Source organism: Heterocephalus glaber, unplaced genomic scaffold (genome assembly GCF_053883595.1).
Source record: "Heterocephalus glaber isolate CG9 unplaced genomic scaffold, H.glaber_assembly_v1.0 deba00001733, whole genome shotgun sequence".
NCBI classification, from domain to species: domain Eukaryota; kingdom Metazoa; phylum Chordata; class Mammalia; order Rodentia; family Bathyergidae; genus Heterocephalus; species Heterocephalus glaber.
The window spans coordinates 4,639,844-4,662,352 of record NW_028258444.1 but is presented as its reverse complement, the minus strand read 5'-3'; the positions used below and the strand labels follow the sequence as shown (position 1 = coordinate 4,662,352).

The 22,509-nt window shown below is 46.3% G+C and overlaps 1 long non-coding RNA gene and 1 pseudogene across 1 annotated transcript in view; one reads left to right on the top strand and one right to left on the bottom strand.

Annotated features, from left to right (window-relative positions):
* Positions 1 to 3,656, bottom strand: part of LOC147821470 (uncharacterized) — a 33,812-nt gene extending 30,156 nt beyond the window's left edge. Inside the window, exon 1 of the long non-coding RNA XR_015446943.1 lies at positions 2,918 to 3,656. This is a non-coding gene — a long non-coding RNA (uncharacterized LOC147821470). The remainder of the gene's footprint in view (positions 1 to 2,917) is intronic.
* Positions 3,657 to 9,152: 5,496 nt separating this feature from the next.
* LOC147821469 (transmembrane protein 65 pseudogene) lies at positions 9,153 to 11,522 on the top strand (annotated as a pseudogene).
* The last annotated feature ends 10,987 nt before the right edge of the window (positions 11,523 to 22,509 follow it).

Sequence of the window (22,509 nt, the reverse complement as noted above, 5' to 3'; positions counted from 1 at the left end):
ATGGATTTGGGGGTAAAGCGGCTGCCACAACTGGTCCCGCAAGTCTCCTGCAGGAAAGCCTCCATCCCAGGGTCCATAAAGCTTCCTGCTCCTCTCCAGGGACAGGCACCCAGGAAAACAGGGGAAGCCACCACCTGTCACTGCCTGCAGAAGGAGACCCCAGCTGTGCCCAGGAGCTCAACTCCCTCGGCCCTTCCCCAAAACCAGCTCTGCCAGCATCTTGCTGCCCTCCCAACCTCTGTGTCTCTCAGAAGCTCAAAGCCCCAAGGTCACCAGCACCCAGCCACCCCCCAGCTCTGCTGTGGGCACTGCACCTCACGGCTCAGATGAGTGCCATGGGGCACGATCCCTCTGCCGATCCCTCTGCCGCCTGAAATCCTTTTCATAACAGAACAACAAATGAGTCTTGGAGCTGGGAGAGGCTCTGTGGGGGAGCCCTTGCCTCATATGTGAGGTCCTGGCTGTGAGCCCCAACCTTGCAAAATAGTAGCAAACAGAAGTCAAAACTCTATTTAAGAATGTCATCTTGAGAGATTCTTCAGGAACATTCCTGTTACATACAATCAAGTGCACCTTTAAAGTTCTCTCACATTTAACAAGTCACTCACCTTTAAGCTGACATGCAGGAATGTAAACCAGTACAACCACTATGGAAATCAGTGTGGAGATTCCTCAAAAAACTAAAACTGGGGCTGGGGATTTAGCTCAGTGGTTTCGATGCCTGCTAGGCAAGCGCAAAGACCCGCGTTCGATCCCCGGTACCAAAAAAAAAAAAAACTAAAACTAGGGCTGGGGATTTAACTCAGTGGCACCTCACCTGCCTGGCAAGCACAAGATCCTAAGTTCAATTCCTGGTACCAAAAAAAACCAAACTAAAAGTAGAAATTCTAGCCCACCGATTCCCCTTCTAGGTATTTTCCCTAAAGAGTTAAAGATCCATGCATACCCATGTTTGTAGCAGCACAACTTATGATAGCTAAGTCTTGGAAGCAGCCATTATGTCCTTCCACAGATGAACAGATAAAGAAAATGTAGTATTGTGAGACCAAAGTAACTCCATTTTGCTTATGTAAGACCAGCATGACTCCATTTTGCCCAAAATGGAGTAGTCTCCTTTGTCCTCTCACATTAATGATTAAAATGTGCTTGATCTAGGACAAAAGACACAATCTGTAACACAAGATTCCTAAGTTTATTACTCAGCCATCTGTTTACCCAGGAAATGAACATCCTAGGCCCACTATCTGTAGGAACCGTCTGTCAATGAGCTGACTGTTAGTGCCGGGTGGTCGTGACCATTAGTCACCGTGTCTGCTGACCATCAATACGTGACAGTCGCCCACTAACCTTTGTCCTTCTTTTCTTTTGTAAAACCTATACGTAATCACCTCTTACCCCTGATGAGTTCACTCAATCAGAAATGTACACTTCATGCATGTTAAGCGCTGACCAATCATTGTAATTGCTAAGTGGAAAATCTCCAAACCTTGCTGTAACCTCTATAAAAACCCCGCTAATTTGGAACTCGGGGCTCTCAATCTCGATCCGCTGTGTCGGTGACAATTGAGAGTCCCTGCTTGAGCTTGAATAAACGACCCTCGTGTGCTTACATCGGAAACAGCTTCCTGGTGGTCTTTGGGACTTCGTAATCTGGGCACAACATTATTTGCCTACAGTGGACTAGTACTTTGCCATAAAGGATAGCCAGGCATAGTGCACACGATTGTACTTCCAGCACATGGGAGGCTGAGGCAGGGGGATCACCATGAGTTCCAGGCCAGCTTGGCTACATAATGAGTTCAAGGCCAGCCTGGACTACCTAGTGAGGCCCTGTCTCAAAAGAAAGAAAACAAGGGCCAGGGATTTAGCTCATTGGTTCCACCGCCTGCCTCAAAAGCACAAGGTCCTGAGTTTGATCCTTGGTACCAAAAAAAAGAAAGAAAACAAAAACACCTTGATAAGATAAGTAAAGATAAGGAGGAAGAGCATTGTGAACAAAGCACTCACTCTGCTTTGCTAAAGTCTTCCTCCCACCCAGGACCCAGAGCAGGGTTAAACTCTGCCCAGAGGCCCAGCACCTTGAATGAGCCACACTGATGCAAAGTTAACAAGGACTATGGCAAAGTATAGACTTTGAACAGCCTTTGAGGGGCCAGGCAGGATCCCGCTGCCAGCCCTTCCCATGCCTCAGAGCACTTCGTTATGCACATGCTTCCACTGTTAAACTCCTGCCTCAGCCTCTGAGCTGGGCCTCCAGGCACTTGCCGCATGCTAAGCTCTGCGTGCTGAAGGGACGGTAAGTACCTCACGCTTGGATGCCCTGATCTCCTCGGAAATGGGCAGTGTGAAGCTGTGTGCAATTCAGCTCCAATACTGGTCTCTAAAGTTCACTCTGTGCTTGCTTCGGCAGCACAGATACTAAAGTTCACTCTTGAAACAAGCAGGCTGCCTCTCCCACATGCCAGCCCCAGGTGTGGGCCCGGGATGAAGGGTGGGAGGAAAGCATATGCTGAACTCCCAGGTGTGGCTGCACTCCACTGCCCTTCCCTCAGGGTGTGCTCCCCCTTGCGGTCCCTTTCCTGACCCAGTCTCTGCAGCCTGCACCCCTACTTTCCCCTCCGCACCTTCCCCTGCACCCAGCCCTGGCCCAGCAGATTCAGCTCAGCACCCCAAGACTAAGTCAGCACTGCGCCTGGCAAAAGCTGCAGGCTGCTCTGACCTGACCTGACTGACGAGCAAGAGGGCAGCACTATCCCACTTGAAGTGCTGGGTGACGCCTGTGTTCACATCTGGGTTTTCAGTGGGAGAAGAGTGCTGCCAGGTGCTGGCAAAACCTGAACTTGTGGCTTGGGTTCTCCATTTCTTCCCCAGATTCCTGCTTGGCAGCTTTTCAGACACCGATGGCGGGAAAGCCCACCTGTTCATCGCTGCTCCTGGCACAGAGGCAGGCCCTGTGCTGGCCTCCAGACGGTGGCTGTTTGTCCCCACAGCATCCGGTCCTTGGTGTTCCGCATGATCCCTGACATGATGGTTCTGTGACCTGCGTCCTGTGAATGCAGGAACGGCCTTTGCTCTGAAGTAGCTACACTAGGAATGTTGTCTCTGCCCTTGTAACCTCTCCTCCACATACTTGGGATCCTTCCACCAGTGGCAAACCCCACACCTGCTCCAGACCAGTTTGTTGAAGTGCTGTTTCCATCCAGCTCCTGTGAAGAGCCCAGACAGCCCAGTCCATGCCCAGGAAGCCAGGGAGCAGAGGCACAATGAACTATCTACAAAGGCGGGCCGGGCTGGGGCTGCAGTTCAATGGGAGGAGCTTGCTGAACAGCCAAGGCCAGGGGTTCAATCCCGGAGAAAAAGTGTGTTCTGGGCCCGGGATTTAGCTCAGTGGTTCTGGCGCCTGCCTTGCAACCACAAGGTCCTGAGTTTGATCCCCGATGCCAAAAAAAAGTGTGTTCTGTGGAAAACCTTGGTGATCACCATGTGCTACTGCCCAGGCCCTCTGCTCTCTGCTCGCTGTCCCCTCTGCCCTCCTGTCATTCCCGCTCTCTGCTAGCTCCCTGTCCTCCCTCTGGTCCGGATTCTCCCTCCAAGGTGAGCTCAGAGGGGACAGAGCTCACCTGCAGTGACACAGATGCTGTCACACAGGCACTGACCTGAGCCCTCCCCACGGCACTCTCTGGTCCTGAGGGTCCCCTGGCTCCCTGCAGGCCCTGAAGGCAGACCACTCATTCCTGATATTCGATAAATTCCTTTAAATGAAAGAGAAAGCAAATAAATGAGTAAACCCACCAACATTTCCTAACAGTGTCTCATTTCTAAATTGTATTAATAAAAGCTTCATTAGCTGACATGAAGTAAAGCCCACATTTAAGGTGTACAGCTTTACCACTTGGGAGGCTGAAGCAGGAGGATCAGGGCCTGGGATGTAGCCTGGGCTTCAGAACTAGTTCAAGGCCAGGCTGGACTTTGTAGTGTGGTCCTGTCTCAAAACACAAAGAGAAAGAAGGAAGGAAGGAAGGGAAAAAGGAGAGAGAAAGGAAAAAGGAACAAGGAAGGGGCCAGGGCAGGGCGGAACCCCCCACCATGGGTGACAGATCCGCACCCAGAGCCGTTTCACAGAGCCCAGGCCTGGCCACCCAAGGGCCCCATGCCCCTCCCTCCTGTCCTTCCTCACAGCCCCTCCCCTGTGCCACCCCTGCAGTGCCATCTGTCCCTCCAGAATCCTTTCCACTTTCCAGGTTTTTATATAAACACTATCATCCAATCTGTACTCTTTGGTCTTATTTCATTCACTCAACATGATTATCCTGAGACTCATTCGTGCTGCTTCCTGCAACAAAAATATTTGGGGTTTTGTTTGCAGCACTGGGCTACACACAGCCCTAGCAAGATCCCCAGCTCTCCCCACTTCATATTTAGCTTCTTTGTCCCTTTCCCAGTGGCGGACACGGGGCTGCACCTTCCTGCCTCTGTCCCTGGACAATCCTGCCCATCACGGGTGGCAGTGAACATCCCTGTCCCTGGCTGAGTCCAAGGACAGCTGGCTACCTCCTTCAGTAGCTGCAGCACCAACTGCAGATTTTCTCCAGTGCTAGAGCCATTTACGTCCCACATGCATCAGTCTGCAGGGGTTCTGGTTGCTCCTCTTCCTCACTGCACTTTTCATCTCTTTGGTGACAGCTATCCCAGGAACTTGGACGTGTATGGGATTAGGGTTTAATTCCATTTCCCCAGTGATGAATGCTGGGATTGCCAGGAGGCTAAAGGTTACGTCTACCCATCTCAGTTCTTTTCTTTCTTCCTTCCTTTTCTTTCTTTCTTTTTTTCTTTCTTAATGTTTTTGAGGCAAGGTCTTGCTAAATTGCCCAGGGTGGGCTCAAACGTGCAACCCTCCTGCCTCAGCCTCCCAGACTATGGGATTACAGAAATACACTGCCACAGTTTGCCTGGGTGTAGGAATAAGACTGAGACTGACACCAAGTAAGTTAACAGAGAAAAAGCACACCAGGGTCATTAAGTTTCTCTGTACACAGGGACCTCTGGAGAGAGTGAGGACTAGAGAAAGGGCCGCAGCAGGAAGCGTTCACACTCTACAGACAAAGAAATACCTGTGAAGGAAACAGGGCAAAGCGTCTGGCCGGGCCAGACTCCTGGGGACATCACTGGGATATGCAGGGTTGGAAAGCCGGGCAGGATGGGCACAACGACCTGAGGATGGCTGTGTGCCAAGGCCATGGCAGCCACAACATCCACGAGCTGATTAAGGGTGCATGGAGCACTAGGCATGATGGCGTGTGCCTGTCATCCCAGCACACAGGAGACTGAGGCAGGAGGATCACCTGTACATAGTGAGTTCAAGGCCAACCTGAACTATACCACAAGACCCTGTCTCAAGAGGGGGTGGGTACAGGTCTGCCGCTGCTCAGAGGGACCTGTGGCTGTCCCTGCAGGATGGGGCAGGGCAGAGAGCCCCTTCTCCGGTGTCTCAGCCTCTCAGCCTGAGGAGCCAGCACAGCAAGCTGGCAGATTCAGGGAGATGGCTCTCGGCTCCCTCTGCTGACCACACTGGCGTCTTCTCGCACTCATCAGCTGCACACCTTCCTTGATGTGTCGCTCAGACCGCATCACCTTTAACACCCAAATGGCAGTGTTTCCGACCTTACAGGATGAAGGTTGCAGGGGCACAGAAGGGCAGTCCCTCCTGCTGGTCCTGTGAGGTCACAGTTGCATCCCCATGACAAGGGCCAGCTGAGCAGAGTGGGGCAGGGCAGGAGGCATTTTTTTTTTTTTTTTGAGGTAGGGTCTCATTAAGTCATCAAGATACTAGGCTAGGCTTGAACTCAAGACCCATCTGCCTCAGCATCCCAGAGCACTGGGATTACAGACAGAGTTGCTGCCCCTGGCTTGTTCCCAGTGTGTACTGAGCATATAGAGTCTGAGGAACTGGCCTGGTCACTCGGGCACACCTGGCAGAACATGAGTCCAGTCCAGGCCTGCATGGTACGTGGAATCCCTTCTGTCATGTCCCAGACTGTGACTGCTCACATCACTTCCCAGTGTCTCCAGGTCCCAAACTGCTGAACTACAGCTGCTCCACAGCTGTGGCCTCACAGCTGGCAACACCTGGGCAAGGAAGAGAACAGCTGACCAAGAGTCCCACATCTGCTCCCTGAGTGCAGCTGCGAAGCAGGGAACCCGAGCTCCTGCCTCCTCATCTCTTAAATTAGTCTGAGGGTTAATTTTGTGCCTACTCAACTGAACACTGGAGGCCCAGATGCTTGGTCAAACTTGGTTCTGGGTGGCTCTGGATGAGACTAACATTTCAGTCCACAGATTGAGTCAAGTAGATTCCTCTCCTGCTATGAGTGGGCCTTGTCTGGTCAGGTGAGACCAGAACAGGAGAAAAGGAAGGGCAGATGTGTGAGCCAAAGGTGAGTGTGAGCCCTAGCCAGGGCTGCCTCGGGCCACCTGGGTGCTGCTGCCTGCCATCCCTGAAGGCTGATGCCACCTAAGCCAAGCCCATTCTCTGAGCCACCAGCAGCTGTCTGGATTAAATCAACATCTATGAGCAGGGTGTGATGGTGCAGGCCTGTAATCCATGCACTTGGGAAGCTGAGGCAGGAGGACTGCTATGAGTTCAAGGCCAGCCTGGGCTACATAGGGTGACCCTGTCTCAAAAAGAAAACAAAAAAACTGGAGGGAGGGTGGGTGTAATGCCCATGGATATAATCAGCTCTCTGGGTTAAATCAACATTTATGAGCCAGGCTTGGTGGCATAGGCCCATAAACTCAGCAGTCTAGGAGGCTGAGGCAGGAGGATCACAACTTCAAGGCCAGCCTGTGCAACTTAGGGAGACCCTGTCTCAAAATAAATAAAAATGGGCTGGGGATGTAACTCGGTGCAATAACACTGGGTTCAATCCCCAGTACCACAAAAATAAATTTAACCAATAAACATTTATGGCTTGGGTATTTTGTCACACTTGCTAAACAATGTCTCTCAGGTGTAAGAAGAACATAGAGACTTTGTCCATGATGTTCACTAGTAACCATCAAAGATTAGTATCTCACAAGGCATGGTGGCACATGCGTGTAATTCCAGCTACTTGAGAGGCTGAGGAAGGCAGATCTCAAATCTAAAGCCAACCTGAGTGACTTCACAAGACTCTGTCCCCCCCCCCCCAAAAAAAAAAGAAGTCCTGGGGATGCAGCTCAGTGGTTGTAGCCCTGGATTCGGTCCTGAGTACTAGCCTCTTCAAAAAAAAAAATAGTGCCCCCAACTAGATCAGCTGTGGACAGCCACACTGAGAATCTGCTTGGGGAAACATCATGGGAGAAAGAAGTGAGTGAGATTTGGTGTTTGTCATTAGCAATTTCAAAATATGCTCTATGAGGGCCAGGGATTTAGCTTAGTAGTGCCACCACCTCCTCGAAAGCTCAAGGTCCTGAGTTTGATTCCCCAGTAGCCCCTCCCCGCCCCCCAAAAAAATGCTCTACGAGATCCACAATATGCAACATTGCAAAAAGAATTCTGTACCCAGCAGGGCCCAACACTGAGGGCAAACTGCTCATGGCTCTGCAAATCTGCGGCTCCGAAGCTCATGTCAAGGACACCAGGCCCGAGGACTGGGCCTGTGCATGGACAGCCTGGCGAAAGCAGTGACTCATGCTGTCCTTGCCTGGGCATCTCAGCTGTACCATGCTAGGGTGCAAGATTCCTCACACAGACACATGGGCCTCAGGGACACCCAGCACCCAGGGCCACACATGCCGAGCTCCTCTCCTGCAGCTCAGGCTGGCGGGGGGATGGGTAGACATGCTGCTGTGGCCACAGAGAGCCAGGGCCATGAGGGACACAGTGAGTACTCACTCATCGTGAGAGCTGCTGCCTGAGGAGGACATGGTGGACACTAAGTGGACAGAGACACAGGCAAGGAACACAATGGCCAGGGGCAGCAGGCCCTGGGCCGGAGAGGCTGAAACAGGCTTGGGTTATTTTTGTAGAAACACTTGTTTCACTTCGAGAGTTGCACAGGCTTTTATTTTCCTCCCAGTCATTGTTAGAAGGGTCTGCACCTGTATATGGGACTAAAAGGCAGAGGCAGAGATGTGGTGGCACAAACCTGTAATTCCAAACCCCCAGGAGATTGAGGCAAGAGACTGGATCTCTGCCAGTTCGAGGCCAGCCTGGGCTACAGAGCAAAACTCTGTCTCAAACGAACAGAATAACAACAACAATAATAATAAATGAATGAATAAAAGGCAGAGGTAGAAGAGAATGAATGAAGACGTTCATAAAAAGAGAATGAGTTGTTGGAAATGAATTACCAGAGCTGTAAGATTCAGGGCCGAGGGTTGGGCTGCCACATGGCAGGAAGGTGCATGGCAAGTTCAATCCCCAGCACCAAAATGCAGAGACAAAAAGGCTGGGACAGGAGACCCTCAGGGGAAGCAGAGCAGCCAGCACCCGGTCACCAGCCCCGCAAGATCTACACTCCCAGTGCACAGCGTCAGCCCTCACTCAGCTCCCAGGCCACCGGTGTCCTTGCTGCTACTCATTGTTCAAGTAGGTTCACGATTTCTTTTCTTTATTTAAATTAAAAAGACTCCTTTTTTAAAAACCAGCCAAAATACACCTCTCTTCCTTAAAAATAAACCGAAGTCTGGATGTGCCTCGGGGGCAACACCAGTGAGCAGACCTGGGCCCGGGCTTTATCCCTGGCACACAACATAGATTCATCTCTTAAATGAGCCAAAAATGCAAAAATAAAGGTAAAATGTGCACCACAGAAAGGAATACAGTCAAGATGGAGACGACCCTTGAACGAACATATGCCAAGCTGCATATTCACTAATCACCATGAAAAGAAGGAACTCAAAGAGCATGTGCCAGCACGTAGAAATGTCTATATATTTGAAGATTGTGATACAAATTAAGATTCGATTATTCATTTTATTTCTCTGAGAACAGAAACTCCCATAACATTAATTCCAGCCAGGCGTGGTGGTGCACACCTATAATCCCAGCACTCTGGGAGGCTGTGGCAGGAAGGTCGGAAGTTCCAGCCCAGCCTGGACAATCTAATGACAGCGAGACCCTGCCTCAAAATTGAAAATTAAAATGTGGGTTGGTGAGAGAGCTCGATGTGAAGGTTATGGGTTGGAGATTCAGTTCCAAAAAGACTAATTCATAAAGGTCTGGGTGCCTGCCCATCTGCGGGAGCAGAGCCTGGGCTCCTCCGCTCTGCTCTGCCCATGAGGGGATGCAGATCCAGGAAGAACAATTCGAAGCTCAACCACCTACCCCAGGACAGCTGAGATATGTGTTCTTCCACAATGCAATACCTTTCGTAGGGATTGGCTTTTTGGATAATGCAATTATGATTATTGCAGGAACCCAGATTGAGTTGTCTATTGGCATTATTTTGGGAATTTCAACAATGGCAGCTGCTGCTTTGGGAAATCTTGTGTCAGATTTAGCTGGACTTGGACTTGCAGGCTATGTTGAAGCTTTGGCTTCCAGGTTAGGCTTATCAGTTCCTGATCTTACACCAAAGCAAGTTGACCTGTGGCAGACACGTGTTAGTATGCATTTGGGCAAAGCGGTTGGAGTGACTGACTATTGGCTGCATTCTGGGAATGTTCCCTTTGATATTCTTTGGAGGAGGTGAAGAAGATGAAAAACTGGAAGAAAAAAATTAGTCCTCTTAGAATACCTATAAAAAGATGTAAACTAATGTACCTCCATTATTAAACATGCTGTCGCAACATTTAAGAAGACAGAAACCTTGTATAGATAGGGGATCAAATAATTCAGCATGTATTATGGAAAACACTAACTTATTGTGGCTTGGTCTTCTTAGGACATCTTTTTTTAAAAAACTATTTAGTATTGTTTTGTGTAAACTGTTGAAATGCTTTTTCATCGATGGCAGTCCACATTTTATCTTTTCCTTCTCTTTCTTTATACAGCAAAATACTATTTAAATTTCGGTCGTTGATGTACTGTACTGACTTGGGGTTTGCTTGTTGTTACTTAACATGTGTACATGCATGAAACCATTTGTGTTGTTATTCCCTGATAGCTACAATTCAAACTTAAGATTTTCCCAAATTTCTTCTTCTTTTTTTTTTTTTTTGGTACCGGGGATTGAACTTGGGTCCTTGAGCTTGTGCAGCAGGAGGCAAAACCACTGAGCTAAATCCCCGGCCCTTTCCCAAATTTCTTAAGGTTAGTATCAGTCAGAGATTTTTTTACTCTCTTTTCGGCAGCATCAATTTTGTACTGTTTCACAGTAAACATTTACAATCATGTAATTTCAGTAATTTTCTTATCTCTCATCTGTTCAAAACAAATTCAGATGTTAAGTATATATTACTCATTTTGATTTTCTGACCATACTGTCGTAAGAGCCAGAGGTTAACCAGAAAGAGCAATTACATAGTCTCCTTCTTACATACAACCATATATGTATGCTAACAAGTGTACTTATTTCCAGTTGATGTTTTATCTTTAATTTCCCCCAAACGAATAATGACATGGTGGATTTTGACTCCTGAAAGATAGAAAATGGTTATTTAATAGTCTTTTAAAATAAAGATTATAGAATTAGGGGGATCTAAGGAATTGGACATAATACTTGCAATCTAAGAGGCTAAACTTTTTTTAAACTTTTTTTTTTTTGGTACCGGGGATTGAACTTGGGACCTTGCGCTCACGAGGCAGGTTCCAGAACCACTGAGCTAAATCCCTGGCCCATTTTTTTTTAAACTTTTTTTTTTTTCCTAAACTTTTTTTAGAGAGGTAGAATTGGAAACTGTCAAGAAGGCTTATGGTATAGGTAGTAAAGTTGAAGTGGTGTTTGGAAGGTAAATGAGATACAAATTATCTTCCATCTGAATAGAATGAATCTGAATACTCCACACTTATCTAATGTTTAGTGAATTTCGTTTCTGGATAATTTCTTTTGAAGTGAAAATTAAATATCTTGTATTTTGTTTTTCTGCTATAAAATTTAGTCAAAAGTTACATAAGGAGAAATATTTTCTCCCATTTTTGGCCTTTTTCTTTTGTGCAAGTGCTTAAGGCACATGCTTGGTTAAAGTTGCTCATTTCCAGTCTGTGTATGTAATCATATATGACTCATAGATTTTAAATCTTTTAAGTTTTTAAGCATTTTATCTATACACATGCTAAACAATTACTTCTGTTTTTAACAGAGTAGACATATCATGGAAAAGAGAAATTAAAAGTTACTATTTTGGTTATTGAAATTGTGTTGCTAAGTAGATGCATGAGAAGACAAACTTGTAGGGTTACTATCTTTACAGGAGTATACTTTGAAGTTTCATTTACACATAGTTACTTTGAGCTCTTCAGAGGAGATTTTCTTTCATGAGAACATATGTCATAAATTCTCTGCATTTCAGAATGATTTAATGATATCCATTAGTCATGACTTTTGAGGGAAAAGGAAAATACTCTATAAAATAAAAATATAAAATTCTTATTATACACATATTATAATAGTGTGACATTCTCATTTGATTAAGATTACCTAATTTAAGGTCTTAAAATTGTGTTTTATATCTTCCCTATATCACATACAAACATCAAAAATGTATATTTTATACTTCAGATTATCAGTCTATAAAATTATCAATTATTGATCCTATTAGAATTAGAGTGCTTAATTTTTTTGGTAAATGTATAAATGCTTTTGTTCTCAACTTTCTGTTTAAAAAAATTTTTTTTTTAATTTTGGTGCTTAAGTCCCATAGCCAGAAACTTGGCCTATAAGTTTAGAAAGAACTTTTGTTTTCTATTTTTATTCTTAAAAATAATCCAGTTCTACTATTAATGGACTTTATATTATTTACAGAATAGTTATCAGAATCTGTCAGTTTAATTGAAAATCTGCAGAATTATTTAAGTTGCTGAAATATGGACTATAGAACCTTCATACTGAAAGATACTTTATTTTACAGTCACAATAAAAAATTTGAATCATAGAGAATTAATTTTCAAAAGAAGCCCTTCTGTCCTTAACTTGGAGGTGGACATTTTTCAGGATCTTGTCCTGCTCTAATACGGTGTTCTGCACAAGCAATTTCTGAAGAATGGTTCTTTCTCGGCAAATGATCTGTAGCCATTGTTTCATGTTACTTACACAAAGAATCTTATTTCAGACTGAAACTGGAACTCCTTTTTTCTCATATTTGCAGTTCCTACCACTTTAGTAATGTTTGAAATTCGTGTTGTCCATGTATTACCGTTTATTGACTTGATGCATGTAAACTGGGTGCATTTTGTTGCTGCTGTATGTTAAACGGTGACCAATGTTTTTACAAAAGAATTGAACAAAAAGTATCTTTTAAGAAAAAAAAACAAAACTAATTCATACATAGTACTATGTAAGCCCAATTTTTCACTTTTCAGTTTTCAGGAATGCTGCACATAAAATAGTGAAAGGACCCCCACCCCATCCCCACTCCACCCACAAGCGCGCAAGGTCAGGCTACTCCCGTGATGACCACCAGGGGGCACCAGCGCCCCATAAAGGCCTGGCTGTGGACCATGCAACCCAGCAAGGATGCTTCCAGTGTGGCTGGAGAAGGAAAAAACAGCCTGCCCCTTAAAATGCGTTCATTCACTTGGGATGTTTACAAATCAGTTTGTAGCCCAGCTCGGCGCTGCACACCAGGAATCTCACTACTCTGGGAGGCTAGGGCAGGAGGATAGCAAGTTGAAGCCCAGCCTGGGCAATTTAGTGACTCCGCAAGAAAATGTCTCAAAATTTTAAAAATGAAAAAGGACTGGGGATGTAGGTCCAGGCAAAGGTCCTAGGTTCAATCCCCAGTACCGGCAAAATAATAATCAGCAGCCTAAAAATTCGTGTTTGTAACCTGGAAACTGCTAGAGCTCCAGGCTGTGATCAGATAGGCCCGCTTCCCTAACATCCCTATACAGATGCTTTCAGGGTCATCGGGGGTCACTGGCTCTCAAGTCACTCTTTCAGGTTCAGACCCCGCCAAGAGTGGCTTGCCTGCTAACACAGATCAGCTTGGCTCTTTGAAGTCTGCAACCCTAAGCCCCTGTGAGACTCAGGCCTTGGACTTTGGTGTGTTTAACTTAGGTAAAGGGTGATCCTTGTATTTATCTGCCTAAACGCTACTTACATCACGGCAGGGACCAGATTCCAGCCCTAGGAAAACCCTCAGGCAGAACAGTGGTGGTGCGCCTCACTGGTCCCCAGGGCTCAGCTGCCTGGGAAGACAGGGAGATACTTTAGCAGGCATCTCTGAACCTTTCCTCTTTGCTACCTCTGAGAAAGCCCCACCTACTACTGCAGACAGCTACGTTAGTTAGGAATTATTATAAGGCAATTAGACAAGCCTGGGCCCTCTGCACAGAAAACAACTGAGGCACATTCACTGAAGGTAAACGTTACAAAAAGACAGAAACTACTACACCCACTTACTTCCCCTGGGGTTGAATAGCAGTGACTGATATTCTAAATAGGCATCAATCACCTTAATTGAGGACCAAACCCTCCCTAGCTGGCACATTCCTTCTGGGAAATCTATGTATGCTTCCTACATGACCACCTTCCCCATTTGATCCCCATTTAATCAATGTTACCTGGCCGACTGTCCTTGTCATTTTTTGTTTTGTTTTGGTTGGTTTGGTACCAGGGATCAAACTTGGGTCCTTCCGATTTCGAGGCAGGCACCAGAACCACTGAGCTACATCCCTGGCCCCGTCCTTGTCATTTTATTGGTTGATCATGTTTTGTTTTGTTTTGTTGGTACTGGGGATTGAACTCCAAACCTTGCATTTGCAAGGCAGGTGCCAGAACCACTGAACTAAATCTCTGGCCCTGGTTGATCATGGTTTTGTCCCACCTCATGCCCACCTTGTGATTTTTCCACTGGGTCTTATAGTTTTGTCCCACTTTGTACCTGCCTCACCTCCTAGCTTTGCCCCATAAAACACCTTTGAGAAGCAGGGTGGGCAGGCAACCCACTTTCCAGTCTCCCCTTCTGTCTCTCTTAGATGGAAGCTATCTTTCTCTCAATAAATTCTTCCTACTTCGTCAGTCCTGACCTAAACACACAGGACAAAATAAACAGACTGCTTTCAGCAAACAACAGCAGATTCTCAGTAAATAGGACAAATGGACTCAACATGAAGTATAAAGTCCTCCTGGTGCCAAAAAGTTCTGTACACCAGCACAGACTGTTCTTAGACTCAATCAGAAACATTTCACCCCAGATTCCTTAGCCCCTTCAATACCTATGTAAGGCAAATTCCTTTCCCAGTTAGCTGCTAATATCTCTCTCCTAGTGTTGGCCCATCCACCCACGGATGAAATCTCTCCCAGCTAGCTGCTGCTATTACTCTCTCCCAGTGTCAGCCCATCTACACACAGAGATGTAATAAACTCGGCTTTTCCCAGCTAGCTGCTAGAATCTCCCTGATTTTAGTCCCTGTTCACAGGAATAAACTTTTCTTTCAAAAGCCTATTTAAACAAGTGGATTCATGCACCATCTATAACACTCTTAACCTGCGTTGTTCTTAGAATTCATTCTTTGATTTTAGAGATCACAAACTCAAGTTTCAGATATCTAGCAGATTGGGAGTTATATTTCCCTTATTTGGAATACTTGGTGCCCTATATCGCTAAGACTGCATGAGGCTTTGGGGGAACATCTAGACACAAGGCATAACAGCAAGCAGGCCAGCGGCAAGCCAGCCAGCCAGGGCATGTAGACCACAAGTGCACTCACTTGTCACTAACAATGGGGACACACTCTGAAAACACATGCCATTACTCAAGTTCTTGGCTGTGAGAACATCATAACGTTTGCTCATACAAACCAAGACAGCTGTGGCATCCCCAGTAACACACTCCACTGTCCCCTGCTGTGGAGAAGGCTGGCCCAGCTGCAGGGACAGAGAACCACACCTGAGTCAGTCTGTGCCCCGGCCACTGTGCCTGGTTCAGAGCCGGGCACAGCCCCAGGATGTCCAGCCTGGACCTCACCTCCTTTGTGTGCTGCTGGCAGAACCTCTGCTCCTTTCCCTGCAGCCCAGGGCTGGAGGCTGTGCTCCTCCTAGGTCCTCGGGACAGAACCAGGACTCTGAGGAGAGCAGAGTCTGCCTAAAAACAGATGAGTGCCAGAGCCTGAGGCATACCATCCCAGAACCAGGCCCAGACCCAGGGCGATCCCTTCCCCTGTCTCCATCCACACTGAGAGAATCTCATTCCTGAACTTCTCTCCAACCAGAGAGAACCAATGTGCTTAGCACATGACAGGCCAAACAATGCTTCTGAATGAGTATGCACAACAAGGTTCCAAATGAGTGTGCACGGCAAGCTTCTGAATAAGTGTGCACAGGAAGGTTCTGAATATGTGTGCAGCCATGTTTCTTAGTGTGCACACCAACATTCTGAATGAGTGTGCATGGCAAGGTTCTGAATGAATGTGCACTGTGGCACACACACATCAGCCTGGCAAAGCCAGTGAGCTGAAGGGAGAGCTAGTCAGTTGAGGTTCCCAAAGAAAAGAACATGTATGGGGCAGATATCACAAAAAGCAGGAACCAACTTTAATTCCCAGCATTGGGCAGCATCAGGGCATGAGAGCTGGAGCTGCAGCTTCAGTCTCAAGAGCTACTTGTCTTTATCAGCTTTTCTGAGACACACTTAGACAAAACAGCCACAAGACCTTGTTCGCCGTGAGGTATGTGCGTGGTCGTCCATGCTGATTTGTTATTATTATAACAAACTCCATCATGCACCTGTGCTAAAGACTTTGTGTCCTCAGGTGCCCTCTGACATCCTCAGACATCCAGCCTTTGACATATCTGCCATTGGCCCCTACCCAGCCCTTCTGCTCCCTCCCTTCGAGAGCATTCAAAAGAGCTCTCTGTGTTCACGCTCAGAGTCAATACACACTAGGTATGTGTTTGTTAAAAAATGATAAAGCTTAAAGTCAGCAGGGAAGAAGGAAGAGATGGTGAAGAGAGAAAAATCCAGGATGTCCTTCCCAGGGGGTCACCTTCACAGAAGAGGCACAACTACAGTCCTTGCAGACACCAGGTTATTACCCCACCTCAGGTGAGGAAATGCAGACATAGTTCAGAGAACAGGTTCTTCTCAGGGTTGCACCTTCAAAAACATCCATGCCTTGAGGGTTCTGCAAATTGTGTAAATTGACTCAATCCTATAAGAAACTTTTGCCAAGGTTTGGGAAAAGGTAACTTCTCTTTTTGCCTCTGTTTCAAATATCTGCTACCAATTAAGGCTTGACATGGTAGCATATACCTGTAATATTAGTACTCCGGGGGGCTGAGGCAGGAGGATCCCATATTAGAAGTCAGCCTGGGCCCGGGGATTTAGCTCAGTGGTTCCGCTGCCTGTCTCAAGTGCAAGGTCCCAAGTTTGATCCCTGGGTACCAAAAAATAAGATGAAAATCAAATGTCTATTATGAGTAAAGTCCTGAGAAATGTCATAGCTAATACAGACATTTCTTTTGCATGCAGTTGTGTGGGGAGGAATTTGGGAAGGAATCTTCTGGAAAGTTTCTCCGCCTAGCTGTTTGCAGGGCTGTCAGGGCTGGACAGGCACTGGGTGTGTCCTTCTTCACATACCCAATGTCACAGCACTCCTGGGTGTCTTGCTCTCCACCCTCCTCCACAGCCCCAGGGTCTGCTCACCTGGTGTGGGCTCCAGGATAGCCAGCTGTCCTTCCTTGGAGCAGGAGGTAGATAATAGTAGGCTATTTAAGAGTTGTACCTGAACAGGCCCAATAGCACTAGCATGAATTGTTTTGTTTTGTTTGTTAGAGACAGGGTATGCCAGGCTGGCCTCAAACTAACGGAGATGCTCCTGCCTCAGTCCCCCAGAATCCAGGGATTACAAGCATGTACCACTAAGCCTAGCTTAATAAATGTTTTTAAAAACTATGTTCAAGTCCAGCCTGGGCAGTTTATTGAGATCCTGCCTCAGGAATAAAGAAAGGCCCTTTCCCTCCCAGCCTCAGGCCTTTCTTTTCGTCAGTGCCCTGCCTAGAGCTCCACCCAGCCCAGGAGGCACCAAATTCTCCAGGTCACCAGGATCTGGAGTCTGCCCAGGTGGCACTGGGAGTGGCAAGGTCACGTGTCCGAAGAGAGCTTGTTCTGTGGCCCTCGTAGAACCCACACGGCACACACCCTGTGTCATTTTATTCTTAGAAATCTGTCATGTTAAATAACACCAAGAAAGGCCTCAGCGTGGAGAAGTTCGCCTTAGCTTTTGGAGCAAAAGGGAGGGAGGAGGGGGAGGAGGAGGAGCAACCTCCACACGCACTGAGAGATAAACCTCTGAGTGAAGGGTCACACTCCAACCCGCAGGAGTTTGTGAAGCCGCAGTGATGAAAATGATTTTGAAACAACATGAACAAATGTTACTATAAAAGGAGAGAAAGTAAAATGGAGGGCAGAGCAAGGAGGGACCATCCTGAGAAGCCTGCTGGCCTCGGGGCCAGGGCTGGAGAAAATGAGGACGGGCGATAACGCGTGGAGTTGGAAAAGTGCGCCTGACTCCCTCACCGGTGCAGTGACAGCGTCACAGAAAAGAAAAGGAGAATTAAAGTGTGGCTCCCAGTGCTCAGCATAGGGCCGAGGACTGGAAAGCACAGAGAGCTAAGGGAACCCACAGTTCTCCCTGTAGTTCACTCGGACTGGGACAGACTTCCCGCCGAGGGACGCAGACGGGCTTTGTGCCTCCTCTCCTGCTGCGCCCTCCCCTCCCCGGGTCACGCGCTGCCTGGCTCTGTACCTGAGACCACGTGGGATTACGGGACACTCTTTACAAGCTACTGTGGCACAGACAGTGGTGATATTCTAAGCTTCATCACAGGGAAGCCACTCTCCCCAGGGACCCGAAACCATCGGTGCAGTTGGGCCCGGAACTTCCTCGAGGAGCTGGATGAACGCTGGCCCTCTCTAGGCAACCTTTTGCTTGCCTTAGGGTTCGGTGTTTTGTGGGTGAACAGGTCGTGGAGTCTGCAATAACCTGTGCTAACCAAGCTGCAAATTCGAGTCCCATCAGGGTGGTGCCACACACCTAGAACCCCAGCCCTTGAGTAGGCTGAGGCAGGAGGATCACGAATTCTGGCACAGCCTGGGCAATTTAGCAACTTAGGGAGAGCTTGACTCAAAATAAGAACTTTTTTAAAAGGCTGAAGTCATGGAAAGGCCCAGGGTACAATCCCTGGGAGGAGGAAGGAAGGCAGGGAGGGAGAGAGGGAGGGAGGGACGTGGGGAGACCACCACGTGGCCCCATCTTCATGTCCCTCCTGGGGTTGGGACATGCATGGCCCTGGTGGCCTCCAACTCCACACGTTCCCCCACCTTCGGACAGGCCTGCTCTTCGGTGTCCCCTGAGCCTGCCTGTGGGGACTGCACCTCTAAAGGACTCCTTCGAAGAGTTATCATGGAAGGCGAAAGTACAGGGAGGTCAAAGGCTGAAGCCAATCTCATAAATCATTGCGAAAACAACTTTTGAAAGGCCGACTGCTTAGGTGGCATGACTGCTAGTTGTCCTCACCTAGTTAATGAGTGGAAAAAGCCTGGAAGGGGATGGTTTGGTTGTGGTTTAGTGCAGCGGCTTCCGGACAGTTTGCAGGGGTGGGGTCCACATTCTGCTGTTGTAGGATTTCTCACTCGGTGTGTTCTCCTGAAGCAGGCCCCAGCAGTAGCTACGTGACATTTATCTCGTCTCCATAACCTGTTTGTAGGTGCTGTCATCATCGTCATCATCATCATCATTCTCATTTACAGGTGAGGGGCTGGGACTCCAGGAGGTAAGGAAACCTGTGCAGAGCCGGTGCAGTATTACACGCCTGTGATCCCAGCACTCTGGGAGGCTGAGGGAGAAGGATCAAAAGCTGGAGACCAGCCTGGGCAACTTAGTGGCTTAGCAAGACCCTGTCTCAAAAAATTTTTTAGAGGGCAGGAATATACCACAGTGTGAAGGCCCTGGTCTCAACCCCCAATAAAGACAAAGAGAGAGAGCGAGCAGGAGGGAGGAAGGCCTAAAGCCCACCAACTCACACAGTCCAGCCTTGACCACTGTACTACTCCAACAGCATGGAACCCACTGCAGTAGACTCCCTGGTCTGAGTGTAACACAGCCCTTATCCAGGGTGTGCTGTCTCCTATAAGAGTTTGCACACTTGGGGCTGGGGATTTAGCTCAGTGGTCCTGCTGCCTGCCTTGAAAGTGCAAGGTCCCAAGTTTGATCCCCGGTACCAAAAAAAAAAAGTTTGCACACTCAGGAGGAGAGGCTGCAGTTTGCAATCCAACTGGGCACCAGGAGGGTGCAAAACGACACAGAGAAAGTGCTGAACCCCACAGGGCACTGGTCCTCACCACCGAAGTCCCAAGGCCTGGGTTGCCTCTTACCCCAAGTTAACCAAAAGAACATGCATGGTAACACTGTCCTGGGTCTGGAACCAGTGTTTGTTTGTTTGTTTGTGTGTTTGTTGTCTTGAGAAAGGTTTTCACCATGTAGCTTTATGTTGGCCTAGAACTCATGATCCTCCTGTTTCAGCATCCCAAGGGCTTGGATTATAGGTCATTTACCCCACCATGCCTGGCTCTAATTGTTTAATTGTTTTGTTTTGTTTTTGGAGACAAGGTCTTGCCATATGTATGTGTGTATATATATATATATATATGGAACTGGATCTAGTATTGAAAAATTAACAAGCAAACAAGTAAACAGTGTAAGTACTCTGAATAAAAGGTAGCCAGATGAAAAGATAAAAAGTGATTGGTGTGAGTGGTTATTTTATTTTATTTCTCTTTTTTTGTTTTTTTCAGTAGTGAGGACTGAACCCAGGGGCTTCCCACAGAGCTACATCCCCAGGCCTTTTTACTCTTTCTTTTTGGAAAACAATGACTCAGGTGCTGGAGAGCCACCGGCTCTGGCCACACCTCCTTGCCAGTGGGCAGGAAGCCCCTGAGGCCCGGGAGGCTTTCCTCAGGTGGCTCATGCCGGTGCCATTTCTTTCTTTTTTTTTTAAATAAATTTTATTGATACATTTTATTGGTACATTTTAGGTATACAATTCATTTACATGTATCATTGGGTGCTTGTACCTGTACATGATGTATCTTGGTTCTTATTTTTTTCCCCATTACCTGTGAGCACTTCCCCCCCTCCACCCTTCCCTATTTACATAGAATTCATTTCCTTTTTTTTTTTTCTTTTCTCATAGTTTTTCCTTTCCGCTTCCCCTCCCTTAACTCCTTCGTCTTTGGACCTTTTTTCCTATTTCAAATTATCAATTATTCATTTTAATCATTTTAACTCTTGTTTACACTATCAGTTTCTCACACTAGTGAAACTATTCAGTCTTTACACATGTGTGTCCTATTTATTTCACTTAAGAGTATGGCCTCGATATGCATCCATTTAGCTATAAATGACTCTACTTTTTCGTTCTTTATGGCTGAGTAGTACTCCATTTTATAAAAAACCACAATTTCTTTATCCAGTTTCCAGTTGATGGGCACTTGGGCTGCTTCCAAGCTTTAGCTATTACAAACTGTGCCACTATGAACATGGGTGCCCATATATCACTGTGCTATGATACTTTTAATTCTTTTGGGAAGATATCCAGCAGGGGAATAGCTGGGTCAAATGGGACCTCTAGTCCTAGTTCTTTGAGGTATCTCCATACTGATTTCCACAGTGGTTGCACCAGTCTGCCCTCCCACCAACAATGGAGAAGGGTTCCTTTCTCCCCACAACCCCACCAGCATTTGTTGTTGATTTCTTGATAGCAGCCATTCTTTCTGGGGTGAGGTGGAATCTCAGGGTTGTTTTCATCTGAATCTCTCAAATGACTAGTGATGTTGAACATTTTTTCATATATTTGTTTGCTGCTTTTACTTCTTTGTCTTAGAAATGTCTGTACATTTCAGATGCCCATTTTTGAATTGGGTCTTTGAATTTGGGGGGTCTGATTTTTTTCAGTTCTTTATATATTCTAGATAGTAGTCCATTGTCTGAGGTACAGCTGCTAAAAATTTTTTCCCATATTGTAGGTTGTCTGTTAGCTCTGTTGGTAGTTTCTCTTGCAGTGCAGAAGCTTTTTAATAAGATAAGATCCCAGCTGTTGATTCTGCTAGTTCCTGTGATGCTGAGGTTTTGTTCATGAAGTCTTTTCCTATGCCAATGTCTTCAAGAGTTCAGCCTAACTTATCTTCCAGCAAGTTTAGTGTTTCTGTCTTAATATTTATATCTTTAATCCACTTTGATCTTAGTTTAGTGCATGGTGATAGGTATGGGTCTAGTTTTAATCTTTGGCAGGTTGAAATCCAGTTTTTCCAACACCATTTATTAAATAGGCTATCTTTCCTCCAATGAGGATGGTTGGCTCCTTTGTCAAAGATGAGGTGGCTGAGCATGTCTGGAGTTGTTTCTGGATCTTCTAATCTATTCCACTGATCCTCAGGTCTGTTACTTTGCCAGTACAATGCTGATTTTATCACAGTAGCTTTGTTGTATAGTTTCAAGTTGGAGATTGTGATACCCCCAGCCATGTCTTGTTGCTTAGAATTGCTTTAGCTATTCTAGGTCTCTTCTGGTTCCAAATGAATTTTTGGATTGTTTTCTCTAGTTCTGTGAAGTATATTGTTGGAATTTCTTTTATTATTATTATTATTATTATTATTGGAATTTCAATTTGCATTGCATTGAATCTATATAGTAGTTTTGGAAGTATGGCCATTTTCACTATATTGGTTCTTCCTACCCAGGAGCAAGGGATGTCTTTCCATTTTCTTATATCCTGCTCAATCTTCTTTTTCAGAGTGCTGTAGTTTTCAGTGTGCAGGTCTTTTGCTTCCTTTGTTAGATTGATTCCTAGATATTTCATTTTTTTTGGATGCCGTCATAAACGGAATTGTTTCCCTAGTTTCTCTCTCAGTGAGTCTGTTATTTGTGTACAAGAAGGCTATTGTTTTTTGAGAGTTGACCTTATACCCAGCTACTCTACTGAATCTGTCAATTAAGTCTAGAAGTCTTCTGGCAGAGTTTTTTGGGTCTTCTATGTAAAGTATCATATCATCAGCAAATAATGACAGTTTAACTTCTTCTTTTCCTATCTTTATTCCTTTTATTTCTTTCTCTTTTTTACCTCTTTTTTTTTTTTTTTTGGTACCAGGGATCGAACTTGGGTCCTTGCGGCAAAACCCGTGAGCTAAATCCCCGGCCCTGCTTTCTCTTTTCTAATTGCTGTGGCTAATGTTTCCAGAACTATATTGAACAGGAGTGGTGATAGTGGGCATCCTTGTCTTGTTCCTGATTTTAGCATGAAAGTTTTCAGTGTTTGACCATTTAGTATGATGTTGGCTGTTGGTTTTTCATAGATAGCCTTAATCAGGTTAAGATAAAGACCTTCTATTCCAATTTTCTGTAGGGTTTTTATCATGAATGGGTGTTGG